The sequence below is a fragment of the Austrofundulus limnaeus genome, unplaced genomic scaffold (genome assembly GCF_001266775.1).
Source record: "Austrofundulus limnaeus strain Quisiro unplaced genomic scaffold, Austrofundulus_limnaeus-1.0 Scaffold279, whole genome shotgun sequence".
Taxonomy (NCBI): Eukaryota; Metazoa; Chordata; class Actinopteri; order Cyprinodontiformes; family Rivulidae; genus Austrofundulus; species Austrofundulus limnaeus.
In genome coordinates this window covers 333,016-346,218 of record NW_013952681.1, presented here as the reverse complement: position 1 = coordinate 346,218, position 13,203 = coordinate 333,016, and the positions used below count along the sequence as shown (strand labels likewise).

Below are 13,203 nucleotides of genomic sequence, written 5' to 3'. Positions count from 1 at the left end.
TGTGTGTGTGTGTGTGTGTGTGTGTACGTCTAATCATAATTGGTGAAAATGATATGCAGGATTTTACAGTATAACACCCCACCCCCCAATCGTGGACCTAAAATGATGCCCTTGACTAATGCTCAGCAAACACAAAACACACTGCAATTACAAGAATGATGCAAACTGAGTAAAGACGTGGATGCAGGAAAAAGGTGAAGGCAAAAAAGGAAAGGTAGAGGATCTAAGCAGAAGTCTTAAAGATGGATGAAGACAACCACTTCTGCAAAAATGCTAAAATGCTTAGCCTTTCCTTACCACCTGCAGAAAAAAAAAACGGAGGAATTGTGCTGGAGGACTGGAGATTTCCGTACCATAGCGCTCATCTCAAGCTATTTTATAGACAATGGCATGGGCATGAGGGGGTACGTGCCAATAGTGATGCAATTGCACCATCCCCACCCCTGTGCGTTGGGCCCGTGCAGTCCTGCGTGTGGTCATGCACCTCCGCATTTTTGTAACTTTGCAAAGACTGAGCGCGCTGCACACCATTCAAATAGTTTATTTGTCTGTCATGCTTTTGCTCTCCTACTTACAACATTTTCACATATTATAAAGTGTACTTCCACGTGTCATTTTGGAGAAATCTACAACAATGCAAGCCCCAAATATGGACACATTTACTACCGGCGAGGGTGTGCGCACGTGCCAAAGCGCGGTTATAACTGAAACTTGGATAATACTCCAATACGACATGATACAGCGGGTTGGTGATTGCGTCATTTTGGACGTTTTTTTCCTGAGCGAGTATAAACGAGCTGAAGATGCAACAAGCTATAAAATTTCATAGATCCTCCCTCTGCCCTCCCACAGCTCATATAAGTAGCAATGATGATGGCTGGATATAGTTTTTTAATCAATCAATGATCAGTGTTTTGTTGAGTGAAGAGTCCGTGGAGGAAAAACTTTTTTGTGTGTTAACAGTGGTGATAAAAAAAAAAGTGAATATCAGCTGTATGCTCACATTCACATTAGGATATGTTCTAGCACTTTTGAAAACTGGCTTTAGACAAAAAAAAAAATCCTTTTAAACAAAATAACCTGCAGAAGGCAAAGCTGGACCTCTGTGGTTTTCCTCATGAACAAACACACCGTGAAGTTCTAACCAATCACACGCTCTGAGTCGCAAGGTCCACATCGCAGAGTTCTGACTAGGAGCAATGCACACGACGGCTGCCACCAAGGGAAAACAGCAGTATAACAAGACATGTGACTCAATGTGTAAATTAGTCTTCAGCCTTCACGGGAGCCTCCAGGCTGCTAGGCATTAACCATGACCACCCCACGGTTCGTCTTTGTCGGCTTTGGGAAGCTGTGACAGACGCGCGTTGGTCTCCCCTGCACCAAGGTGCCTGACCATGGTCTGTCCCTACCGAGCCCTCACCTGGGGGTGGCCGCATTGCGCATAGCCCGTCTATAACCATTGTACAATTCTGCTTATACAAGTCATTTTCACATTTCTTTAGTGCTAACATAAACACTGTGTCAGGAGGGCGGAGCTAACGTAAACAAAAGGTTGGGAAGGTGTTGCCAACATCAGCTTATTTGCATAAACAGCTCATTCTGAAGAGAGCTCAAAACAGGTAGAACTGAAAAGGTGAAATCCAACTAATTCATTTTGTGAATAAAATCAAATGAACACGTTGTGTATAGCCCACAGATGTGTAGTATACACGCCCATTTCCCCTCACCACAATCTTGCCACCGATTGACCTTTGACCACTTGAGGTCAAAGCCCCCTCCTCTCACAGACTGAACTCTCTTCCAACTCTCATGTAGAGCTATTAAAAATAAGTCTTTCGCTGTCCACTTTTCTCTTGGGAAAAGCTCATGTTCTCAAGAAGCCTGTTGTTTTGCTGATAAAACAAGTCAAAACAAATGTTCTGTTTGTTTCTACTTGTTTCTTTCACACGGATAATTCAAATGCTTAAACCCCTTTAAAATGTATGACTTTGTCATTAATTTCTAAGGGCTCTTTAGTTATTTTATAGTTATGCATTTGATGTGATTATGATTTTTAGATCATGTTTAGAAAATGTAACAGTATTAACAGAATATGTTTGCTTTAATAAGTGCTTATGCTTTAGCTTTTTACATTTTCTGTTTTTAATAAACATTGCTTAATCATTTTTTTTGTTAACAATGTTTATGAGTTTACAAATAGTAATTCATAATTGATCATTAGTTAATTGAAATATTAGTTTAATGTTTCTCTGAAGAGTTGACTTAGTCTACTCATACTGTTCGTGTGTCGTTTTGCTGATAACCTTGGGTCTACACCAACACAAGGACACACACACACACACAGTTCTCATGAGAAGCTCCCACACTGAACACCTGCAGAACTCTCTAACACACACACTCTTCCTGATTCTTAAAAACTGTTTATTCCTTCCTGTTCGTCGGTGTGTTGTCTCTGTCCTCTGCTGCCAAGCAGGGCGCTGGGCACCTTGCCAGCTCTTTCTAGTTCCTTCTATAGGAACTTTTAAATGTTTTTCCTGCAGCATCATTTTCTACCTTTTTTACAAGGAAATACCACTTTTTCCTGTCAGGCCGTCACGCCTGAAATCTGGAACGTCAACCAACATCCTGCAGCTGTGAGCCGCTCCTCAGAGCTGCCTGGTCGACTTGTCACTTTGCCGAAAGACCACGTCCCTGAGAAGAACCTGTTGCACTTGTCTGATCCAGACACAGACCTCTGTGCTCGCTGAACAACAGGCGTCCACCAGAGCTGCGTCTGGTCCTATGTGGAAGTGTTCCCGGACAACGGTAAAGGCTGAAAGCTCATCTGTCCCAGGCTTAAAGCTCACAGCAGAATAAAACATAGTCTAACTTTAAGAACCCTTTAAGAAAATCCTTTCAGAAATCTTTAAAAGATATATCTGTCTTATTTGTTTGTCTGTCTGATCTGTCTCTCCCATCTACCTTTCTTTCTTTCTTTCTTTCTCGCTCTGCTCTCCCACCTAAACCAAATACACTCAAACACTCTCACACATACATTGACCCAAAATGTATATAAATTAATCTGCTTTTGCTTGGACAAATTGTTAGACAATTGCTTAAAAATTAGAAACAATAACGTTTTTAGTTAGAGCCCGTTTGCATTGTTCATGGTATGTAACTACAAATATTAATCACGTATTAATCTGTTTTGATAAAAGTCAGTTAACTTTAACTGGCCAAAATACGTAAACTTGAAAGACTTGTTTGTTTCTTGTGTTTGTGTGATTGACTCATTTTGCTCCAACAGTTCCATTCCGAGCCAGGAAGGAGAACTCTTAATTAAAGATCATATTTAATGGTTTTTAACAGGAGGTTCGGCTACAGATGTATTCTAAACTTGTTCAAGGACCCCATAGTAGGTCCTCTTTAAGCCCTCTTAGTGTTTCTACTCTGCGTAATCTCTTGTGAAATAATTTAAGACTTCGTTTTAACCTTAGTATGCAGCTAATTTTAACCAACACTGTCATCTTCATGCACACCATGTTTGCCATCTGGTGAGTTGGCTCAGAGTACACACATGAGCGTCAAGAATACTTTTTTGAAGAATCGGGGTTTTGTACATTGGTCTGTTGTGTGGGCTTGTGTGGGTGCTCAGCTAATCATCCTTTAATCCTTTAACAGAGCAGAAAGCTGCACTGTTTTTTCTGTTTTATCAGAAGACATCTGTGGTGCTAAAACTGAATTCACATTTATTTATATATTTTACAGATGGAAAGATGAGACTGCGTGTTCTTTTCATGCACTTTTCAAATTGTAGCACCTCAGATTCACATATGTGTTTAATGCAAAACAAAATAAAAATACATGTAGATCAACTTGTGTCAAACATAGCAGTGTATATATATATTTTGAAATTTGTGTCTCATTGACACTACATGTTGTATCGGCAAATGCATCTACAACAGTCCCACAAAAATATTTTAAAAAGGTGAAAAGCATTTTGCAGTAAATCACGGTGGTGGCAGCATCATTACAAAGCATTGTTTGCAACTTATTGTCACAACTTTAAAAACACAGAGCAATCAACTTGACACCAAAATATATTAGCTTTTATTTCTATTTGTCCTAAACTGTTTATTTTTTCTGCACCTTTTCAAATAAGTTAAGATTTTGACAAGTATCGAATTTTGGATTCAGAGCAGGTGAACAGAGAAACTGGTGGGTCGCCGGACCCTCGGGACGGCACACTCTTCTGACGATAGGAGGAGTCTCTTGACGGATAAGGCTGACGTAGATCTGGTTATGTGTAGGGAGAAATCTAAACAATGGGGCAGGCTTAGCTCGGGATTCAAGAAGTCGTCAAAGTCAGAGCTGGGGTTTCAGAGAGCCAATAACAAATCCAAAATACAGTCCAGTAGGTGAAGTCCAGTTGGCAGAAACAAGGTCGAAAACCAGTGATCAGAGTTAGCAGAAGTACCAGGCAGGGATCAGGAAAGAGTCGAGGGACAAAAGGCAGGCAGGTGGTCACAGACAAGAGATTAGGCATGAACGTGAGAGAAATGCTGGTGAACCGTTCAATAATCTGGCACTGATCTGGTGAGAGTAGAGAGCTTAAATAAGGCATGGAACAGGTGATCTAAATTATGGCGATTGCTGTGGCTGAGAACTTGTGGTGAGAGCAGAGGAGTGTGGAACAGGCAAGCAATAAACACAGGATGTGACAGATTTGAACAATCACTTTGTTAAACAAAATAATGTAGTTCCTCACAGTGTTGTATAAAGTACCACAAAGTGATACTTGAGTAAAAGTACATGTATCTTATCATAATTACTTTGGTAAAAGTTAAAGTCTCCTCTAATAATATTTAATATGTAAAAGTCTTAAAGTATCTAATTTTTGGTACGTAAGTTTCAAAAGTAAATTTCTGACATAAAATGTACTTAAGTATTGAAAGTAAAAATACTGAGTAGTAATGAGCAGTTTTCCAAAATGACATTTGTTGGGAGGTGTCCACTCAAAAATTCTTATTTTTTCTAAAGGCATGCAGCATTGATGGATTATCAACAAACTAATACGATGTCAGAATGGTATGTATTTATACTTCTCATCTAACCACAATTAAATTCACCTTATCTAGGAGGTGCAGTTGATCAGGATAGTATTTTTTTAACAAAAGCGAGCCAGGAATGAAATAAGAGTAACAACTTTCTACTTCTTACCTTTTTAAAAAATGTAGAGTGGAAAGTACAGATAATTGTGTAAAAATGTAAGGAGAAGAAGTAAAAAATAAGCTGAAAAATAATTACTTAAGTAAAGTACAGATAGTCAAAGTTTCTACCTAAGTACAGTAACAAAGTATTTGTACTTAGTTAATCTACAACTCTGGTTGCTCATTTGCAAATACTGTAAGTTTTGCCCTTTTCTGTCGTTTACCTCTTTTTGCAGTGATTCGAATGATGCTGAGTCCTGACATTAAAGTGCATATGTATACATAATGTTTTAAATATTCATAACATGAAATCTGTTTTTCAGTCATGATTTTAAAATAGAACTTTTAACAATAAACCAAAATGAGAGCTTAAGAGATGTTTGATTTCTATTGTTCTGTTCTTTTCATCAACAGTTTGTTGAAAAGTTGATTTTTTATGGATAATATAATTCAGTGTTTAAAACATGTTAGTTAACAAAATCCTTATGCTCAACAAATGTAATGATTATTGATTAGTGAATAAAAGTGTGAAAAACAGTCTAAAATTTAATCTTTCATCACAGATTTATTTGTGCACAGATGACAAGAAACATTCAGTCATTTTTAGATCATTAGTCTTTCGAGGTGCTTTTCTTCAATGCTCGAGACCCTTTAGCAAAAAGTCGAAGATAACTGTTGGACTGAATAACTAAAACGTAACGTTTCAGTTATGGTATCCATCAGTGTTGAGACCTGAGTGATGAGTGTCTCGGCAACGGATTTTCTGCTTCATTTTCTCTTGGACCTCTGTTTTCAGGGACCCACCGTCGAAGAGGAGGTTCTTGTTCCTCCCCACCTGCTGGATGTTCATAGACAGTGTTGTTATCATCTTTTTCATCTGCCCGATGTGAATTGTTTTTTCTTGGAGTGGGAGCTGGTGGTATCCTGCCCCTGGGAGCAGAAACCCTTTCATCTGGGTGTTTGGAAGCAGCTGGAGGCTCCTCAGGACTTTATAATTCCTCTATGGTGTTCAGCCTCCTCATAGGGGCTAAAGAGGGGGATGCGGACCGTTGAGACACTCCAGTGTATTGGTGGTGATCCAACTCAGTAATAGCTAATGGCAAAACAATCTGTATTGTAGAGAATTAACAATTTAGGCTTTCTTTGCTGTCAATTTAAACATTTTCAGCAGCTCACTATGACTTTGTCTTCTGAGAGCAAAAGCGGAATCCAGGTTTCCACCAGGCTGGAAAGAGATTTAGAGATGTTCTGTGCAGGCTAAAAAAAAAAGAAGGTATGAGTGGAAGAGTTAAAGACTCGGTAGAACAACCTTTTTTCACAAACCTGCTCATGAAAACTTTCAGAGCAGAGGCCCCGTCGGATGGTCGGATAGTGGCGAATCAGAATCTCTCTGGTTCTGCTGTCGTCTGGTAGATTGTGTTTGCTGGTGTAAGCCATCGTCTGGAAATTTAACACCAAAACACGAGTTAACACAAGTTTCCATACATCTAGTTCAAAATTAAAGACGCTATAGAGCTGGGATGAAAGGGTCTTTGAAGGGATCCGGATCTCGACAAGCTGTTTGTTTCATAGAGACATTTGATTTTGTTTGAGTTACATCATCTTGTAGGGATTACATCATTGCTAACGACGTACATGATGGTGTAGTTTCATCATATAGACAGTATCATATTCTGTCAAGCTGAACCCTGTCTACGTTTACCCCTGAGCTGCTGTACTCCACCCCTCTGTCTGTTTTCTGTGAAAAAAGAAAAGGAGGAGGGGATTGTTTCTGTGGTTAAGCAAAAAATATATAACAATATTACAAGAATTAAAAAAGTACAAACTTCACTGTCCACATCTTATTGTTGTAAGGAGTCTTTCAAAAGATTTGGATCATTTACCAATGTCCTATCTCTGTAGATGATGTCATAAAATTTGTGTGATCAATGAGTCTCACAAAAAAATGTTGATTCCACTAAGTTTTTGAATTATTTTTCTGTTAAACAATTGTTACCCTGTGTCGGATCTTGTACATGTTCTTCGACAGGATGTTGTGCATTTTCTTTATGTCTGCGGCCAGAAACGTCTTCTTTGGTCGAGACGCCTCCTTCTTCTCATCGTTGACAAGGAGACGGGAGCAGAAAATAAAAAGAAATCTCACAGACCTGAACGGTGACGTTTTATCATTACTGTCAGCATTAAGACGGGATGCAGTCAGGATGGCACTTTACTTGATGGAAAACAGCTTCATTAGCTGCAGTTAAATCAGATTTAGTATGAACAGCTTGTGCATTTAGCTGCTGCACTCGTTCAGGACTACTGATTACGCAGTTTCAGTCTTACTTTAACTCTATTAGATATGTTGCAAAATGAGACAGGAAAATACATTTATCCTTGACATTACTTAAAAATAGTTTAAAGGTCATACTCATCACACTTTTTTTTTTCAGAGAGAAAACAAACAAAATTAAAGACCTAGCATGCATATCACCCACCATGTTTCATGTAAGAGTTATGGACTAAGAATAGGAGGAGGGATAAGCACGAAAAAATGTTTCCTGCTTAATAATCAGAAGGAATAGTGCTTGTGGTGTTTTGGCTCGCACAATCACGTAATATTGCAACATTTTGCATGATCTGTTATTTCTAGACGTATTTGTTGGAAATGATTCTCCACTACCAAACCAGGTTTTAGCTCAGTGCCTGTAAAACTGACTGAGGTAAAACCACTTTTGTGTTTGCTAAGTTCAGTTAGCTGTGCCATGTCCAGTAATTATGTTTCCTAAAATCCATCCACTGGTTCATGCGATATTTTGCTAACAGACAGAGAAAAAAAGACAAAGGCAAAAGCATTTCTGCCAACCTTCTATGGCGGGTGATAATAAATTTAACTCTTTTGACAAAACAAGCATTGTTACCTTAAGATAATCTCTCTAAATAAAATGTTAAAATAAAGAATTACTTTATATTTGTGTCCCTTCTCAGCTTCCATATAAAAGCAACACCAATGTTAAAGTGCAGGTTGTAGTTCAGAGCACTGACAGACGGCGCCACGCTGATGTCTCCCATCGATGTATCCAGAAGCTTGATGGCATTTTACAGCTCCAACTTCTTGCACAAAGACACGATGCTCGACTCGGCTCTGTTGTCTCGCAGAAGAAGCTGCCTGAAACGCGGTCGTTGAACTTTTTAAACCTTAAAGAGAAAAAAATTAATAACATTTGAGCCTGTTTTGAACTTTTCACTGCTTGTGGTTGGATTGAATTGATTAAAACAGAAGTACTTGTCTTTCCAGTAATAATGACCCCAATGTCCACACAGGTACTGGATACCACATATGACGTGCTCCATGATCTAGACGAGAGAGAGAGAGAGAGAGAGAGAGAGAGAGAGAGAGGAGAGAGAGAGAGAGAGAGAGAGAGAGAGAGAGAGAGTTTGAGAGAGAGAGAGAGTGATTGAGAGAGAGAGTTTGAGAGAGAGAGAGAGAAAGGTTGAGAGATTGAGAGAGACTGAAAGAGAATGAGAGATTGAGAGAGAGAGTTTCAGATACAGAGATTGACAGAGGGAGAGAGAGAGAGAGAGAGAGAGAGAGAGAGAGAGATTGAAAGAGAATGAGAGTTTGAGAGAGAGAGAGAGTGATTGAGAGAGAGAGTTTGAGAGAGAGAGAGAGAAAGGTTGAGAGATTGAGAGAGACTGAAAGAGAGAGATTGAGAGAGAGAGATTGAGAGAGAGAGAGAGAGAGAGAGAGAGAGAGAGAGAGAGAGAGAGAGAGAGAGAGAGAGAGAATAAAAGCTGACACTTGCCCTGGTGTGGATCTCTACACTGATTGTGTTCAGATCTTTGTTGGTCCTTCTGATGTTGAGGCACTCCACTGTGGAACGGATGCTGATGCCCTACAGATATGAAGGGTCACTGTTACAGAAACAAATCAAATAACTTTCCATCCATTCATCACCTACTGATCTGAAACCAGGTCAAAGGACAACAGCTTCACCGGGGCTTTCCAGACCTACTCAACTAACTCCTCCAGCTCAGAGGGACTCTTAAATAAAATCTCTTCAGCACTGCTGGGTCCTCCCCATGATCTCCTCCCAGTACAGTCTGGAATGTCTCTCTTTGGTTTCCAGAAGGCCTAAAGCCATTATCTCACCAGGCTACAACTGTTGATAACCAGTTATCGAACAGCAGAACAACAACAACGTTCAGCAGGGAGTCTCTGAAGGGTTTTAAATCATTTACAGTCGTCTTTCATGAGTTTCAGAGACTCAAAAGTTTTGCTGCATATTTTTTCAATACATTCAACAACTTTTTCCTCAAAACAGTCACAGGGTGTCAGGAACCTGTCTTCTCAATTACCAGATATTCCACACTGTATTACATGAGAACTCTCCTCTGACTGAAAACATCTCAGTCCACAACTCCCAATGTCTAGGACTAAGCACTCTGATAATAAATAATGTGTTAAAAGTAGCAATAGGCAAGGTAAATGCTATCTGTAGCAACAGGTTAATTAAAAGTAGCAAATAGCTAGGAGCTAAAAGAAGAAAAAGGCTAACTAAAAGCTAAAAGAAACCAAAGTCTAGCTAGAAGATACACAGCGAAAAGGCCAGCTAGACAAAGGTAGCATGAGGGTGGCTAATGTCTGAAAGTAGCAAAAGGTTAGCTAAAAGTTAAAAGATTTTTCATTAGTCAAAAGACAAATGAAAAAAAAAAACTCTGCAGATTGAAAAAGTCTTGTAGGGGTGCAACGATACAGGAAATTCACAGTTCGGTTCGATACTTTAGTCTCACAGTTCGATATTTTTTCGATACAAAAAAGAAAAATTTCCATGCCCCTTTTAACTTGTAATTGATTTAAATTAATTATGACCATTTGTTTAACCTCAAAAGTACAGTTTTTAAATTAAATGTTGCTGAAACAGCAAGTTTCTCAGTGGATCTGTGCTCAAAAATGCAGCCTAGGTGGAGTAGTCGAACACAGATCCACTGATCCTTCAACACAGAGCATCTTCAGAAGACAAGTTGATAAAGTAAATTTTAAAATCTGTATTGTTCCATACAGCACTGTTCGATACGGTTCGATACGGGTACATGTATTGTTGCACCTCTAGTCTCTTGGAGGAGAGACGAAATGATTAAAGACGAACCTGTTCAAAGGACCTACTTATTTTTCTTTTTAATTTTTCTACCTGGATTACTGAGATGCATCAGGACATTATGTAAAAGTATCAAAAGGGTAGCTAGAATCTAAAATTAGCAAAAGACAGATCAAAAGTGAAAAGTATCAAATCACTAGCTAAAAGCTAAAAGTAGCAAAAAGGCTTGTCAGAAGCTAAAAACGGCAAAAGAAGATTAGGCCAGTAACTAAAGCAAATTTCAAAGAGAACAATGAAGTTGAAGGAATTGAACAATAACAGTGTATTTCCATGGAGGAAATGTCGAATATCTAATGGAGTATGTCAGCACAATATGTGTACAGCAAAATAAGCAATGACTACAACTATGGTCTAAATCTGCCTTATCTTCGTTTCAAAAGTGAGCTACAGCAGATAAAATGGTAACATGATGAAAGCTGCTGAGGTGGGTGCAAAGCAGATCAAGGTGGGTCAGATGTGGGCAATCAAATAATATGCACAGCATATAAGACTGTTTTGCAAGCCTTAAACATTAAAGCATTTATTTATTTATTTATTTTTGTGAGGTGCTACTTTGAAACTGCTCCGAACCAATAAAACACATGAAGACTGATTGGGCAAAATTTCCATGCGTCCCCAAAATGACTTGCCAGGAAGAACTGATTGATGATGTTCTGCGAGCAGGACATCGCATTCCTACTTCCTCTTCATCACTCTATAAACCTTCCCAGAGACCAATAACCACTGAACCTAAAGCTGTCATCAGAGTTCTTTTAATTTTCAAACCAAAATTAATTTGTGTTATAGAGAATTTTACTTGTCGAACAGAAGCCAGAAAAAGATACGTTTTGATTAAAGCAATGAAGAAGACTCGAGGGTGTTGCCTACCTGAACAGCAACAGTAAATATAATAATAATGGCTATTGAAGCTGTGACAAACAGGTTCCTCCTGTTGATGCTTTCTGATAAGGTGAAGACCAGAGCAAAGCAGATCACCCCTCGCAGGCCTCCGTAGGCCAGATCAAACTGGTCCTTTAAACTGAACGGGATTGTCTGAAAGGGGTTGACGATCTGGGTCAGCACCAGAATGCCCGCAGAGTGAGTGTCGGAAAGACATTGAGCCAATTTAAATGAGAAATGAAAGGTTTAAGTTTTATTTAAAGGAACGTATTTGCAAAATTTTGTGATCTGTTGGCACTTCTTGTGAAGAAGTCTCAGCTACTGCCACATCAATTTTTTGCTCAATATCTGTTAAAATAACTAAATTAAATTCATATCTGTGTTGGCTAAAGTTGATCCTCCACAATCTTGAAATAAGAAGTCGATCAGTTGACCCCTCCGCATGAAGGCGAACAGCAGCGTGAACAAGATGTAGGCCCAGTTCCACTGGTGATCTGTTCTTATGGTGACAACGCCCAGGAAGAAGAAGATGAGCATTTCAGAGACAGTGGCCAACACCTTGACGACATGGCGAATGGTGGTGCAAGATCTTTGGGACACGTTCTCCTCCACGTAGTACTTCATGGATACGGTGCAGGAGATAATTCTGCACAGAGGGAAACAATAAAGGAACCAATAATTTGTACAATGGTCTAATCAGGTGAACTTTCTCATTTCAGAGGCTATTAAAAATAATGCCAAAATATAGACATGCAATTATATGCTGTGAATTAACAATTAAAGATGATCATTTTGTGGCTAAAACAAGGTAGAACTTGATGCCAAAGCTTAGACTCGTCTGCATTTAAAGCACTGGGTATGCAGTTACCTGTTTACCTCTATTTTTGGATTTAAAGGGGCATTATTACGTGTTTCTCAGGCACATCATATCAGAGTTTCACAAAAACAAATGAAGTCCTTTCCCTGCAGTCTCAGAAGTGTTAACTGGGGAACAAATATGGTTTTAAAGGTTGTTAGACCTGCTTCACCTATTTGCCCCATGTGTAGAAACTGACATGGGAAGGAAACAGTGGCTTTGTGTGGTAGTATGCTGTCACCAGTTGAAACTTCTGGGTGTTTCAGTCAACCCTAAAAAACACGACTGTGAAGACAAATAAAAGGACTGGGAGGGTTTTTGAAGCATGGTTTGCTGCTCTGGGAACTTTAGTATTCTGCAGTACCTCATCAAGCCCACTAGATGGCGATAGAGGGCAATACCACGATTGAAAATAGGTGTTATTACAAATAGAGAAGGTTAAAAACAAGCTATAATCGTTTTGTAATTTATAATAACTATTACTATGTTAATGTAGGGTCATGAAGTTTTACAGTTGTTTGACTCTTTCCCCTAAAACAAAGTAAATAAAAACTACATTTTCATTGAACTTCATAAAGCATTTAAGCTTTTAACCATGAATAAAGTAAATACTGATTTTTAAAAAAGGGTAGCAAGCTTATATCTCATTTACTAAAATAAAAGGCATAAATGTGATTTGATTTTTAAAATTGCATTTATTCTCATACAAACAAAACTGAATAGTTTTATTCAAATTCTATTTTTTACTGTATTTCTACTAAATTTTTTTTACTAATACTAATATCCTTAAAACTAAGTCTGAACTCTTAGTTTATTTAAAACATATTCTTCCAGCCTTTTCTATAATAATGAAGTGTACTGTAAACTGTATTGCACAAGTGCAATGAAAAAGAAGTGAAATTGCTAAAAATATAAAAACAATGCATCAATAAATTTTAATTTGTTGCAATTAAATTAGTTTTATTTTTTATCAATAATTTATATCTTCAACTCTGCCATGGAGGTTGTGTTTTTAGTAGCGTTAGTTTATTTGTCTGTGTGTGCATAAGATTACTAAAAAAAGTCATACTCAGGTTTATTTCTTTTTATCTTTTTTAACCTTTTTTCTGTATGAGTCTAAAAATTCCTAAATTTAAGT

General features: G+C 38.4%; 1 pseudogene; it reads right to left on the bottom strand.

Annotated features, from left to right (window-relative positions):
* Positions 1 to 5,737: 5,737 nt before the first annotated feature.
* The window catches only part of LOC106526511 (sodium/hydrogen exchanger 2-like), an 8,647-nt pseudogene continuing 1,181 nt past the window's right edge, over positions 5,738 to 13,203 (bottom strand).